The sequence below is a fragment of the Salmo salar genome, chromosome 10 (assembly GCF_965601325.2).
Source record: "Salmo salar chromosome 10, fSalSal1, whole genome shotgun sequence".
Taxonomy (NCBI): Eukaryota; Metazoa; Chordata; class Actinopteri; order Salmoniformes; family Salmonidae; genus Salmo; species Salmo salar.
In genome coordinates, this window is record NC_138300.1 from 61,857,501 (window position 1) to 61,872,500 (window position 15,000).

The 15,000-nt window shown below is 50.7% G+C and overlaps 3 non-coding genes and 3 pseudogenes across 3 annotated transcripts; all 6 read right to left on the bottom strand.

Annotated features, from left to right (window-relative positions):
* Positions 1 to 1,549: 1,549 nt before the first annotated feature.
* On the bottom strand, positions 1,550 to 1,666 carry LOC123736294 (U5 spliceosomal RNA). Its single transcript, XR_006766041.2, has one exon. It is a non-coding gene; the product is annotated as a U5 spliceosomal RNA (small nuclear RNA).
* Positions 1,667 to 2,341: 675 nt separating this feature from the next.
* LOC123736279 (uncharacterized) lies at positions 2,342 to 2,515 on the bottom strand (annotated as a pseudogene).
* Positions 2,516 to 5,272: 2,757 nt separating this feature from the next.
* LOC123739091 (U5 spliceosomal RNA) lies at positions 5,273 to 5,389 on the bottom strand. Its single transcript, XR_006767625.2, has one exon. It is a non-coding gene; the product is annotated as a U5 spliceosomal RNA (small nuclear RNA).
* A 685-nt stretch (positions 5,390 to 6,074) lies between these two features.
* On the bottom strand, positions 6,075 to 6,250 carry LOC123739090 (uncharacterized; annotated as a pseudogene).
* A 6,777-nt stretch (positions 6,251 to 13,027) lies between these two features.
* On the bottom strand, positions 13,028 to 13,144 carry LOC123740557 (U5 spliceosomal RNA). Its single transcript, XR_006768437.1, has one exon. It is a non-coding gene; the product is annotated as a U5 spliceosomal RNA (small nuclear RNA).
* Positions 13,145 to 13,873: 729 nt separating this feature from the next.
* LOC123736223 (uncharacterized) lies at positions 13,874 to 14,050 on the bottom strand (annotated as a pseudogene).
* Between the last annotated feature and the right edge of the window lie 950 nt (positions 14,051 to 15,000).

A 15,000-nucleotide genomic window follows, 5' to 3' on the forward strand; every position in this document is an offset into this window, starting at 1 on the left:
TTCTCCGTCTCCTTCCTCTCCACAGCCGTCTTCTCTGGCCCCTTCACTCTCCTGTCTCCTTCCTCCTCCTGCTCTCCTTCAGCCTCCTGCCCTTCCGTTTCCACTATGCTGTTGTCTTCTTTTTCTTTTTCTCCTCCCGCTTCCGTTTGCTCCTCCTCTTCCACCCGTGTGTCCGCTCCCTCTGTTCCAGTACTCAGTTCTTGGTCCCTCCTTCTACCCCCATCCCCGGCTCTCGTTCCCCCCCCAGCTGCAGACGCGTATGACCCTTGACGCGCCGGGCATTCACGCCACAGGTGCGTCAGCATGCCACACCTGTGACATGCCTTCGGCGCGTCACAGTCCCTCGCCTCGTGCTCTGCAGATCCACAATACCTGCACTTCTTTATGCTGCACGAGGCGAGGACGTGGCCGTAGGCCATACAACGCCTGCAGTACGGAGGCTGACGGGCATAATGCAACGTCCCCCTGTCAGCCCCCAGGGAGAACATCGCCGGAGGATGGAGGTATCCACCCAATCCTTTTGGGTCCTCTCTTAGGAGGGCCTGGAAACCCCTCCTCCCGGTCCAAAAACCCAAAGAATCCTTGAGGTGCCTTCCTGAGGAGACACTATCCATGTATCTCCCCAGAAAGGCCCTCACCTCCTCGTCCTTCACGTAAGGGTTGTAAATGTTCACATTCACAACCCTGAAATTACTCTTCGCCAAGCTGGTCACCAAGTAATGAGACACCGGCCTCTCTGCTTGCACTTCTCTCGCCCTTCTGAGAACGTCATCGTGCTTCACTTCAGTGTGTAGCGCCACATCGTATGCCCCCTCCAAAGGGTTGTCTTGGAGGCAGAACACATCCTCCACCGTCAGTCCAAGGATCTCAATCAAAATGGTCCTCCCAAACTCATCTCTGCCAATTGGCTCCGTCGCCTTATCCTTCCAGGCAAACCGCACCGTATTCGCCAGCCCCATCCTAGGGACTGGCCTCCATGTAGAAGCCTGCGCCATCTCCGCAAAGAAAATTGGCGCACTCGCCTCCGCTTTCTTCCAAAAAGAAAAAACTGAAAAAGAGCGGCAAAATAAACCAACCGTGAATCCAAATACCAAAACAACAAACTTTCCTCCCTCCTGCCTTCCTTCGACCTTTTGGCTCAGCGGGCTTTGGGGCACCTCGGTACCAAGCTTGATCTGAGCCAAAAGGCCGAGAAGCGATAACCCACAAATTGACCCCTGCACCCGCCGGGCCCCCGGGGGCCTCGGCAGACCTCATCGGTTTGGCAAAAGTTGGCTCCTCCTCACCCAACGCTTCCCTGGTGACAGGCGGGTGTGTTTTTTTTTAAAAGTCGCTAATGCGTCGTTAGGTCACTAGCTCTTTAATCCTAGTGCGACTATTTGTTCAATGCCCGGCAAATACACCAGTCATCGTCGGGCTTGAACTCAATTGCCCGAGCGACTACTTTGAGTGGAAAAAATACGCCGGTCGGTCAGCCGGCTTCAAGTCAAACGCCTGAGCAAAAAGTCTCGGCGTCATCTCTGTCAATTTCTCTTGAAACAAGATACCGGGCTCTGCCAGAAGCAAAGCCCTTCCAAAAATACGTTGAACTCGTAAGTGTTCCTCTCCACGGAAGTCTTTAGTAAAAGGCGAAAGGCTTGTGCGTAATGAAGAGAAACCAGAGTCGTATGGAAGTCAGAGGTCGGGGCCCGAGACACACACGGTGCACTCTAGGCCGGGTCCCCGCGGGTGGTCCCCGAACCCACTCTTCCAAGTTTTCGAGGGCTGTGGGTAAAAAGTCACAGACAGACAGACAGACAGACAGACAGACAGACAGACAGACAGACAGACAGACAGACAGACAATCCTGGTGAAGTGATTGTATTTTTGGGGGGGGCTCAAAAACACACACACACACAATCCTGGTGAAGTGATTGTATTTTTTGGGGGGGGCTCAAAAACACACACACACACACAATCCTGGTGAAGTGATTGTATTTTTTGGGGGGGGCTCAAAAACACACACACACACACACACACACACACACACACACACACACACACACACACACACACACACACAAACAATCCTGGTGAAGTGATTGTATTTTTTGGGGGGGGCTCAAAAACACACACACACACACACACACACACACACACACACTCCTGGCCAATGTATTATATTTTTTTTTTTTTTTTTTTTTTTTTTTTAAGTAAAATGGCGGGAAAACGGGGGACCCCCATGAAGGGGGCTTCGCACTTGTTTCAGTTTGGATGATTCTTCTTTTTTCATTCCTTCTCTTCTTCTGCTAGCTGTTTTACATAGATTTGGTGTATTTCTTTTTCCTTGACAATGGGAGAAAAGTGTTGCACCATTCCCGGAGGTACTGCAATACCGGGTCGATGCGTGGAGCGGACGGAGCAAGCCCCATTTCCGACTCCCTGTTCGAAAAATCCATTTAATATGTAGTCCCCCGATGGGGGACGTATCAGATATTAAACTGATAAGAACAGATTTTTTTTTTACAAAATATATTTATTACGTTCCAAACCAACCAAAATTTTCCACACATCAATCAATTCAAATACAAATTCCAATCAACACAAAAATAAACATTTCAAAACTATTCAACAATAACCAAACCCAAAAACCAAAACGTCATGAGAGCATCTACCCTCCCCTTCCCACCTACAAACCAAAACCCATACACATATCAAATAACCAAAATTAAACACTCACCCTATACTCCCGACCGACGGGGACGCCTCCTCCACTCCTGACGCTCCACCGTCGGCCACCATCCCCTCTCCCCTAGAAACAAAAACAATTCCCGGCACACCCACACTCTGTGTCTTGTGCCCCCCACTCAAATCCACCACCCGGCCCTCCTCCGAACTCAGACCCGAGCACCCCATGCCCCCAAACAGAAAACTTGCTCCTTCCTCCATCCCCCAATCCTGGGCCATGCCTGGGAGGTCCAGCTCTGCCAGGGGTGTAAAGGAACAGGAAGAAGAGGGAGCCCACGAGGGCCCAGCATCCTCTCCCCCTTGCCCTTCCTTCACCACCACCCTTTTACCACCCTTCTTCCTCCTGCTTTCCGGGCGCTCCCCCTTCTTAGGTCTCTTTATTGGTGGAGGGCGCAGCCAGGGAACATTCCTTTCCTCGTCCGTCAACCCCCCCCTCGCTTCATTCATATTGTCCGGCAGCCCCCCCACCATCTCCCTCAGCTCCTCCACCCGTGATCTCACCTCTTTACTGTCCCCCCACTCCTTCACTCCTTCTCCTACTGGTCCCGCCACCACTGCCATCTCTTTCTCCTCCCTTTCTTTCTCTTTCTTCTCCACCACCTTCTTCCTTGTCTCCTTCCTTTCTGTCTCTTTCTTCTCCACCACCTTCTTCCCTGTCTCCTTCCTTTCTGTCTCTTTCTCCTCCACCACCTTCTTCCCTGTCTCCTTCCTTTCTGTCTCTTTCTCCTCCACCACCTTCTTCCCTCTCTCCTTCCTTTCTGTCTCTTTCTCCTCCACCACCTTCTTCCCTGTCTCCTTCCTTTCTATCTCTTTCTTCTCCACCGCCGTCTTCCCAGTCTCCTTTCTTTCTGTCTCTTTCTCCTCCACCACCTTCTTCCCTGTCTCCTTCCTTTCTGTCTCTTTCTTCTCCACCACCTTCTTCCCTGTCTCCTTCCTTTCTGTCTCTTTCTTCTCCACCTCCGTCTTCTCTATCTCCTCCCTCTCTGTTCCCTTCTCCATCTCCTTCTCCACCGCCGTCTTCTCCGACCCCTCCACTCTCTTATCTCCTTCCTCCTCCTGCTCCTTCTCTCCTTCAGCCTCCTGCTCCTCCTCTCCTTCAGCCTCACGCCCCTCCGATTCCACCATGTCCACTTCTTCCTTTTCCTCTTCTTCTCCTACTGTCGCTCTGTCCTTCTTCTCCCGCCGTGTGTCCTTTTCCTCTGTGCCAGTTCTTGTTTCTTTGTCCCCTCCTCTTCTTCCCCCATCCCCGGCTCTCGCTCCCCCCCCAGCTGCAGACGCGTATGACCGGTGACGCGCCGGGCATTCACGCCACAGGTGCGTAATCATGCCACACCCGTGACATGCCTTCGGCGCGTCACAGTCCCTCGCCTCGTGCTCCGCAGATCCACAATACCTGCACTTCTTTGTGCTGCACGAGGCGAGGATATGACCATAGGCCATACAACGCCTGCAGAACGGGGGCTGACGTGCATAATACAACGTCCCCCTGTCAGCCCCCAGGGAGAACATCGCCGGCGGATGGAGGTAACCCCCCAACCCCTCAGGGTCCTCCCTGAGCAACGCCTGGAATCCTCTCTTCCCATCCCAGAAGCCCAGGGAGTCCCTGAGGAGCCTTGCCGAGGAGACATTGTCCATGTAGCGCCCAAGGAAAGTCCTCACCTCCTCGTCCTTCACATGAGGGTTATACATATTAACCGTGACCACCCGGAAATTGGTTTTTCCCAGGCTGGTCACCTCGTAATGACACATCGGTCCATCCTTTCCCACTTCTCTCGCCCTCCTCATCACGTCCTCATACCTGTCTTCTTTGTGGAGCGTCACGTCGTAAGCCACCTCCAGTGGGTTCGCCTGGAGGCACAACACTTCCCCCACCTCCAACTTTAGGATCCCAATCAAAATTTTTCTCCCAAAGGTCTCCCTCCCAAACGGCTCCATCTCCTTGTTCCTCCAGGCGAACCTCACCGTGTTCGCTATCCCGACTCCAGGCATCTTGTTTGGAGCATGTCGAGCCATCTTGAAAAAAAAAGCTCTCTTAAAAAGAAGCCACTAGAAAAATTATTTTTGAAAATTGAAAAAAAACCGTCTCCCACACTCCAAACCTTTCCTCCCTCCGGCCTTCCTTCGACCTTTTGGCTCAGCGGGCTTTGGGGCACCTCGGTACCAAGCTTGATCTGAGCCAAAAGGCCGAGAAGCGATAACCCACAAATTGACCCCTGCACCCGCCGGGCCCCCGGGGGCCTCGGCAGACCTCATCGGTTTGGCAAAAGTTGGCTCCTCCTCACCCAACGCTTCCCTGGTGACAGGCGGGTGTGTTTTTTTTTAAAAGTCGCTAATGCGTCGTTAGGTCACTAGCTCTTTAATCCTAGTGCGACTATTTGTTCAATGCCCGGCAAATACACCAGTCATCGTCGGGCTTGAACTCAATTGCCCGAGCGACTACTTTGAGTGGAAAAAATACGCCGGTCGGTCAGCCGGCTTCAAGTCAAACGCCTGAGCAAAAAGTCTCGGCGTCATCTCTGTCAATTTCTCTTGAAACAAGATACCGGGCTCTGCCAGAAGCAAAGCCCTTCCAAAAATACGTTGAACTCGTAAGTGTTCCTCTCCACGGAAGTCTTTAGTAAAAGGCGAAAGGCTTGTGCGTAATGAAGAGAAACCAGAGTCGTATGGAAGTCAGAGGTCGGGGCCCGAGACACACACGGTGCACTCTAGGCCGGGTCCCCGCGGGTGGTCCCCGAACCCACTCTTCCAAGTTTTCGAGGGCTGTGGGTAAAAAGTCACAGACAGACAGACAGACAGACAGACAGACAGACAGACAGACAGACAGACAGACAGACAGACAGACAGACAATCCTGGTGAAGTGATTGTATTTTTGGGGGGGGCTCAAAAACACACACACACACAATCCTGGTGAAGTGATTGTATTTTTTGGGGGGGGCTCAAAAACACACACACACACACAATCCTGGTGAAGTGATTGTATTTTTTGGGGGGGGCTCAAAAACACACACACACACACACACACACACACACACACACACACACACACACACACACACACACACACACAAACAATCCTGGTGAAGTGATTGTATTTTTTGGGGGGGGCTCAAAAACACACACACACACACACACACACACACACACACACTCCTGGCCAATGTATTATATTTTTTTTTTTTTTTTTTTTTTTTTTTAAAGTAAAATGGCGGGAAAACGGGGGACCCCCATGAAGGGGGCTTCGCACTTGTTTCAGTTTGGATGATTCTTCTTTTTTCATTCCTTCTCTTCTTCTGCTAGCTGTTTTACATAGATTTGGTGTATTTCTTTTTCCTTGACAATGGGAGAAAAGTGTTGCACCATTCCCGGAGGTACTGCAATACCGGGTCGATGCGTGGAGCGGACGGAGCAAGCCCCATTTCCGACTCCCTGTTCGAAAAATCCATTTAATATGTAGTCCCCCGATGGGGGACGTATCAGATATTAAACTGATAAGAACAGATTTTTTTCTTTTGGAAAAGTTTTATTGTCACAGTTCCTTTAAAAACAGCTCATATTTATATTTTTACATCATTTATACACAAACAAACAGCATGGAGGCATAAAACACAGCATTTGAATTACATTTGAATTTGTTAAAAAGTACATGTTGTTTACACCAATAAAAACAACCATTAATGAAAGTACTTTTCATTGTATAAAACATCAAATCTGTAAAAGCCATTTAAAATGTGTACAAATGATTTAAAAAGGAAAACATTTTTAAGACATAAAAAATGTATTTAAAAAGTCACTTGTTAAAAGGCTGTCTTCGGTCCCTTGTACAGGAGCGGGGTGAGTCCTTATCAAACTTGCCTCCTCCTGCTCTTCCGAATCGATCACCGTCCCGTCCTTCGGGGCCCAGAGGAGATACCTCCCCTAGGTGCATCGCCCTAGGCGCCGCAGCGCTGTCAGGCCGTGGCCGCAGGGACCTTGGGTGTTGTGGGGGACCCTTCGCCTGGGGTCGAGGCCCCCTTCCTTCTGTACCACCCCAGGGCTTCTGTGGCTACCATGGCCACTGCCTGGGGGGTGGTGTTGACCTGTTTCGCTACCAGCAGGTTGCGGGAGGACCACAGTGCTGCCTTCAGACACGTGAGGGTGGGCCAGAGCTTGGTGAAGGCCTTTGGTGGAATAGGCCTTCGGCCCACCCCATACAGCACGAGCTGGGGCGTTAGGTCCTCCCCTGCTGGCAGACACGGGGAGATCAGGGGGCCTACTTCCTTCCACAGGTCCCTGGCGGCTCTGCACTCCCAGAGCAAGTGCCTCACCGACTCCTCTTGGCCACAGCCTGGTCGGGGGCACGCGGATGTCCTCGCCATGCCCCGGGAGTGCATGACGGCCCTGACCGGGAGGATCTCATGGGCGACCATCCAGGACAGGTCCCGGTGCTGATTCAGGAGAGCAGGATGGGCCACATTACGCCAAACCGTTGTGGGCTCGCCTATAGCAAGCCCGCGCACTGGACACACTGGTTCCCGATCCTGCACAAGAGAGAGAAGAGAGCGATGTTTAGTTAAAACTGTGACTGCTTCTTTTTCCAATTTAAAATGTCTTAAAAACTTCTGGAGCTGGGCGTAGTGTGTGGGAAGCAGGAAAGAGACTGGGGCTCGCAGGTCGACTGGGATCAGCCTCAGAGACCTGAGGTAAGATCCCAGCCAGAACCTTGCGAGGGCCTGGGTCTTATTGGTGGCCGGGGAGGTGGCAAGAGTAAGATGTAACGCTGTGTAGCGGCTGCCCAGGAACAAGTAGAGGTCAGGCAAGCCTTTCCCCCCCTTGGACCTGGGCCTCTTGACCACCTCCCTCCTCAGCCTCTCCCACTTGCTCCCCCACAAGAAGTAAAACAGCATCCGCTCCAGGGCTAAAAGAGTTCTCCTAGGGGGGATAAAAACAGAACTGATTAATAAAAGCACAGGTAAAATCACTGCTTTAATGATTAAAACCTTGCCCTCAAAAGTCAGCTGTCGTAGTCCCCAAAATCCCAGTCTCTGTCTTACTGTCCCCAGGATCCCACTCCAATTACCTCTCCCTCCTCCCTCCCTGTCAAACTTTACCCCGAGTACCCTTATGTCCGTCGTTTTCACAGTCAGTGGTAGTCTGGTCAAGTCTGGGTCTGCCCACGGTCCGAAAAATTGGGCCTCTGTCTTGTCTCTGTTCAGTCTCGCCCCAGAGGCTCGTCCGTACCAGTCAGTCCTGTCCAGGGTCCTGTCGACGGATAAAAGGTCGGTGCATAAAATATTGACGTCGTCCATGTAAAAAACGCACTTGGCGGTCATCCCCCCACTCCCCGGGATACCCACCCCACTGATCCGTTGGTCCCTTCTCAAGACCTGTGCCAGTGGTTCAATGCCGGCCACAAACAGAAGGGGAGATAAAGGACAGCCCTGACGGACGCCGCAGTGTACTCCCACTGCTTTTGACAGATGCCCATTTACAAGGATTTTGCTGGTGATATCCCCGTACAGCAGTCCCACCCAAGCTAAAAACCTGTCCGGGAAACCCATTTTTTGCAGTACCTTAAAGAGGTACTGGTGCGAGACCCGATCAAAGGCTTTTTCAAAATCTAAATTTAGGACTACAAGCCGCATGTTTCTGTCTCTCGCATAACAGATGGCATCTCGGATCAGTATCAGGCTGTCCGTGATCTTCCTTCCGGGAATGGCACAGGTTTGATCCGGGTGGATCACCTCCCCTAAGACAGAAGACATTCTGAGTGTTAAAACCTTGGTAAAAAGTTTACAATCAAAATTTAAAAGGGTTATCGGTCTCCAGTTCTTCAGGTCCGTCCTGTCGTTTTTCTTATATAAAAGAGTCACGATCCCCACTCTAAAACTGTCAGGTAGTCTGTCGAGGTATTCAAAGTCAGTAAAAACAGTCAGAAGTTCATCGGCTAAAACATCCCAAAAGGTCAGATAAAACTCCAAAGGGAGGCCGTCCTCCCCCGGTGATTTACCCCTCTTAAAATGTTTCAGTCCTTGGTCAATTTCTGTCCTCGTCAAGTCTTTTGTCAGGTCGTCTGTGTTGGGTAAAATCTTGTCAATGTATGTTAAAACGTCCCCCATGGTTTCCTCACATACAACTTTTTCCCCAAACAGTTCCCCATAAAAATCCTCGACTACTTCTTTCATTCCCTCTGTGTCTGTTTTTAAAAACCCATCTTTATTTTTTAAACCTGTCATTGTCCTACCCTTACTAACTATTTTCTTAAAAAAGTACCTTGTACACTTCTCCCCCTCTTCTAATTCCCTCTCCTTACTTCTTAAAATAACCCCCTTACTTTTCTGTTCAGCTAAAAGTGCCATTTCCTTTTTTACTTCTTTAATTTCATAGTTAAAATCAAAGCCCTGTTGGCCAAGGTTAAAATATCTTTCCAGTCGCTTTTGCAGTCCCACCATGCGTCTATCTTTTTCTTTGCTTTTCTTCTTTCCTATCTCTCTAAAGAAAGTCCTCGTCCTACCCTTCACCATTTCCCACCATTGTGCTCGTGTGTCAAAGAAGTCCTGTAGCGTCTGCCACTGGCTGAACTGCTCCCTGTACTGGCTAACTACTCTATCATCTTCTAAAAGGGAACAGTTCAATTTCCAGGGCCCTCTTCCCACAGTCACACCCGAAGTTAGTGAAAGGGTGCACGTCAGCATTACGTGATCTGAGAAAAAGGCAGGGGTTATTCTAGCATCAGTTGGGGGGCAGTCCCGGGTAAACAGATAGTCAATGCGAGAGGCTCTGGTGCCGTCACCACTGGTCCAGGTGAAGCCCTCCTCTCTTGGATGCAGGGTTTTAAAACAATCAGTCAGTTTAAAATCCCTGCACAGCCCTTGCAATAAAACACTTGACCTATCTACCTTAAAATCCTCTCCCGCCCCTCTCCTGTCTGCTCTATTTAAAACACAATTAAAATCCCCACCCACCACTAGAGGATCCCTCCCTAGCATGTGGGACTGCAAGTCTTCTAAAAGTGCGCACCGGTCATGTTTATCGTTAAAACCATACACATTTAGCATGTTAAAATCCCTCCCCATAAAAGTACAATTGGCTAAAAGAGCGCGCCCACCTACCACCACCGTGCTCCCCCTCACCACCACATGTGGGGTCTTGATTAAAATGGCAACACCGTCATTTTTATTAAAATTTGAGCCACTCCAAATGGAGGGCCCATGCTGCCACTTGTCCTCCCATTTCCTATAAGAGGATAAAAAGGGTAGACCACACTCCTGTAATAAAAACACATCTGAATTAAACCTTTCTAAAAAGGATAAAACCGACTGTGCTCTTATTTCTGTTTTTATACTTCTCACATTTATAGTGGTGATGTTAAAAGCCATAAAAAGGTGAGTAAAAACAGTGCTAAATGAAAAGGCATTTAAACAGTTGAAAGGAGGTTATTTCTCTGGTACTTCCTCTCTCTCCCGCCGGGGTAACGGGGGATGGCAGGGAGAGGAGGTTAAAACCGGACTTAAAAAGGAGATTGTGTTGGGGGAGTTGGGGGGGAAGGTTCTGGGTTCTTCCTCCCCCTGGGAGCTCTCCCATTCCACCTTGCCCTTTTTCTCATCGCCTTGTTCGGGGTCGGAGAGCTCCTCCGCATTTCTTTTTCGTGGGGGGAGGTGTTCCTCCAGAATCTCCACCCCCTCTCCCATATCTCTTTCCGACACAGTCTCCATACTGTCTGACCCACTTGGGGAGTTCTCACTCAAGATCTCTCCGGGGCCGTCTTTCTCGGCCCTTTCTCCTTCAGGGGTCACATTAATCTGGGGCAGGGGGGTTGGGGGGGGGGGGGGGGTTGTCCTCTCCTCCCACTTTTTCCACTACTGCACCTTCCGCGCCCTCCACTACCACCGGCTCCACCACTACATTCTCAACCACCACCGGCTCCACCACCACCTCCTCGGCAACTGCCGTTCCCTCCCCTTGGCGCTCAGAAGTCCGGTCCGCGGCCGCCGTCTCCCTCTCCCTCCTTTCGGCCCTGACCTTATTGGCCCAGGAGAAGGGGCAGCCGCGGATGAGGTGGGACCGCTCGCCACAGAGGTTGCACGACCTTCCGTTCGTGCACTCCTCGTAGCGGTGGCCCACCTCCCGGCACTTCATGCAGACGACCTTTTTACAGGCCTCTGCCAGGTGGCCATGTTCACCACACTTACGGCACAGCTTGGGCTGGTCCTGGTAGTGAACATGGCCTCTATTCTCTCCGAGGACTATGGTGGATGGGATGGCTTTCAACCCACCATAGCCCCCAGGATCCTCCCTCTGCTGGACAGTCACCCTCCAGGCCCCTGTCCAGATCCCATCGGGATCCTTCACCTGGACCAAGGGCCCCTTCACGTTGCAGTACCTGCCCAGCCATACTGCAACGTCCTCCGGCTGTACGGTTTCATTGTACATACGGATAATAACGGTTTTAATGCTATTATCCGTCAGCTTGGTCACCTCAAACATGGCTGTGAGGGACCCCTGGATGTTCAGGGAGTTCTGGAGTTGCCCCCAGAACTCCCGCAGGAAGCTGGCGTTGGCAAAACTGACATCGAAGCCCTTCCCATAGGGAAGGGCTAAGATGCAGTTTACCTGCGCGGGATGGAAACCGAGCTCTTTCTGGAGGAATTTTCTGGAGAAATCCAATCGGGATAACTCCATTATTTTCCCTCCCTTCTCCTTTAAGAGGAGGCGCACTGCATGGTGCCTCCTCATGCCAACCTGTGCTGCTGACATGATGGAGGCCCACTCCCTTTACAGCCCAACACCGGTGAAAAAGGGGGGGAGGGGAAGGGAAAAAAGGGAGGGAAAGGAAGGGGGGGGGGGGGGAGGGGGTTGGGTGTGGGGGTTGGGAAGAAGGAAAGGGGTGTAAGACACCCGAGGAAGCTGGCAGGCTCGGCCAGACTAAGCTAACCGGGCCTACCAGCACCACGGGACACACAACAACCTATCTAGCACAGCACCAAACTAATCTTATTAACAATGGGAAGGAACACTAGGAGGGGAATTTTTTGTTTTATATTTTCCACAAGAGGGAGAGGCACAAAAGGGAGAGACAAAAATTAAACCACACAACCAAACTAAGGCTAGAAAGCTAGCAGGCCCCGCCAGCAGGCCAGGCTAAGCCTACCAGCTGGCAGGCCCACCAGCCAAGAGGCCTTACAACAAAAACAAACACGGCGCACCAACCAAAAGGGAAGACAAACTAGGGGGTAAGACTAACAATGCACAAGACTAACAAAACAAATTAATTAAAGTAAAAGGGGAACAAGGGGGGTAAGGGAGAAAAAAGGACACACTGACTAACAAACACCTGCCCAAACTTGAGGGACACGAAGGCTAGCAGGCCTCACCAGCAGGCCAGGCTATGCTAACCAGCTAGCAGGCTAGCCAGCAAAAGGTCCCTCAGTTGGCAACACAAATAACAAGAAACAGAAAAAAACTAAGGATACAAAGGGGATGGGGGTAAAGAAAAAAAACAGTCAAACAATGCCTGCCACGCCTAAGGGGCAGGCTAGCAGGCCAAGCTAAAGCTAGCAGGCCGACAAGCCAGAAAGCCACCCCAGCTAGCAGACAACACACAACTGAAGACAATGGGAGGAGCTAAGGAGGGGACTATAGGATACACAGGGGAGGAGAGATGCAAAACTGGACAAGCAGGGGAAAAACACAAATAAATTAAATAACTAAGGAAAAAAGACCAGAGGGCCTTTAAACTCACCCTACAGGTGCTGGTGCACCTGTAGTCCACCACCAAAACCACCACCTAACCCAGGACAAAGAATAAACAAGGGTGAGACAAAAAAACAACAATAATGACAATAAATAATGATTTGACAAAAATAAATAGCACAATTTCCCGGGCGCCCTCCGGCCTACGATCGCTTCTCTGATCAAGTGCAGCACTGACAAGGTAACTACACTTGATCTGAGCCAAAAGGCCGAGAAGCGATAACCCACAAATTGACCCCTGCACCCGCCGGGCCCCCGGGGGCCTCGGCAGACCTCATCGGTTTGGCAAAAGTTGGCTCCTCCTCACCCAACGCTTCCCTGGTGACAGGCGGGTGTGTTTTTTTTTAAAAGTCGCTAATGCGTCGTTAGGTCACTAGCTCTTTAATCCTAGTGCGACTATTTGTTCAATGCCCGGCAAATACACCAGTCATCGTCGGGCTTGAACTCAATTGCCCGAGCGACTACTTTGAGTGGAAAAAATACGCCGGTCGGTCAGCCGGCTTCAAGTCAAACGCCTGAGCAAAAAGTCTCGGCGTCATCTCTGTCAATTTCTCTTGAAACAAGATACCGGGCTCTGCCAGAAGCAAAGCCCTTCCAAAAATACGTTGAACTCGTAAGTGTTCCTCTCCACGGAAGTCTTTAGTAAAAGGCGAAAGGCTTGTGCGTAATGAAGAGAAACCAGAGTCGTATGGAAGTCAGAGGTCGGGGCCCGAGACACACACGGTGCACTCTAGGCCGGGTCCCCGCGGGTGGTCCCCGAACCCACTCTTCCAAGTTTTCGAGGGCTGTGGGTAAAAAGTCACAGACAGACAGACAGACAGACAGACAGACAGACAGACAGACAGACAGACAGACAGACAGACAGACAGACAGATCCTGGTGAAGTGATTGTATTTTTGGGGGGGGCTCAAAAACACACACACACACAATCCTGGTGAAGTGATTGTATTTTTTGGGGGGGGCCAACACACACTCACACACACACACACACACACACACACACACACACACACACACACACACACACACACAATCCTGGTGAAGTGATTGTATTTTTTGGGGGGGGCTCAAAACACACACACACACACACACACACACACACACACACACACACACACACACACACACACACACACACAAACAATCCTGGTGAAGTGATTGTATTTTTTGGGGGGGGCTCAAAAACACACACACACACACACACACACACACACACACACACTCCTGGCCAATGTATTTTTTTTTTTTTTTTTTTTTTTTTTTTAAAGTAAAATGGCGGGAAAACGGGGGACCCCCATGAAGGGGGCTTCGCACTTGTTTCAGTTTGGATGATTCTTCTTTTTTCATTCCTTCTCTTCTTCTGCTAGCTGTTTTACATAGATTTGGTGTATTTCTTTTTCCTTGACAATGGGAGAAAAGTGTTGCACCATTCCCGGAGGTACTGCAATACCGGGTCGATGCGTGGAGCGGACGGAGCAAGCCCCATTTCCGACTCCCTGTTCGAAAAATCCATTTAATATGTAGTCCCCCGATGGGGGACGTATCAGATATTAAACTGATAAGAACAGATTTTTTTTTTTTTATAAAATATATTTATTACGTTCAAAACCCAACAAAAATCTTATACAATCAATCAATTCAAACACAAATTCCATTAAACATTTCAAAACTATTCAATAATAACCAAACCCAAAAATCAAAACGTCATGAGAGCATCTACCCTCCCCTTCCCACCTACAAACCAAAACCCATACACATATCAAATAACCAAAATTAAACACTCACCCTATACTCCCGACCGACGGGGACGCCTCCTCCACTCCTGACGCTCCACCGTCGGCCACCATCCCCTCTCCCCTAGAAACAAAAACTATTCCCGGCACACCCACACTCTGTGTCTTGTGCCCCCCACTCAAATCCACCACCCGGCCCTCCTCCGAACTCAGACCCGAGCACCCCATGCCCCCAAACAGAAAACTTGCTCCTTCCTCCATCCCCCAATCCTGGGCCATGCCTGGGAGGTCCAGCTCTGCCAGGGGTGTAAAGGAACAGGAAGAAGAGGGAGCCCACGAGGGCCCAGCATCCTCTCCCCCTTGCCCTTCCTTCACCACCACCCTTTTACCACCCTTCTTCCTCCTGCTTTCCGGGCGCTCCCCCTTCTTAGGTCTCTTTATTGGTGGAGGGCGCAGCCAGGGAACATTCCTTTCCTCGTCCGTCAACCCCCCCCTCGCTTCATTCATATTGTCCGGCAGCCCCCCCACCATCTCCCTCAGCTCCTCCACCCGTGATCTCACCTCTTTACTGTCCCCCCACTCCTTCACTCCTTCTCCTACTGGTCCCGCCACCACTGCCTTCTCTTTCTCCTCCCTTTCTGTCTCTTTCTTCTCCACCACCTTCTTCCCTGTCTCCTTCCTTTCTGTCTCTTTCTCCTCCACCACCTTCTTCCCTGTCTCCTTCCTTTCTGTCTCTTTCTCCTCCACCACCTTCTTCCCTGTCTCCTTCCTTTCTGTCTCTTTCTCCTCCACCACCTTCTTCCCTGTCTC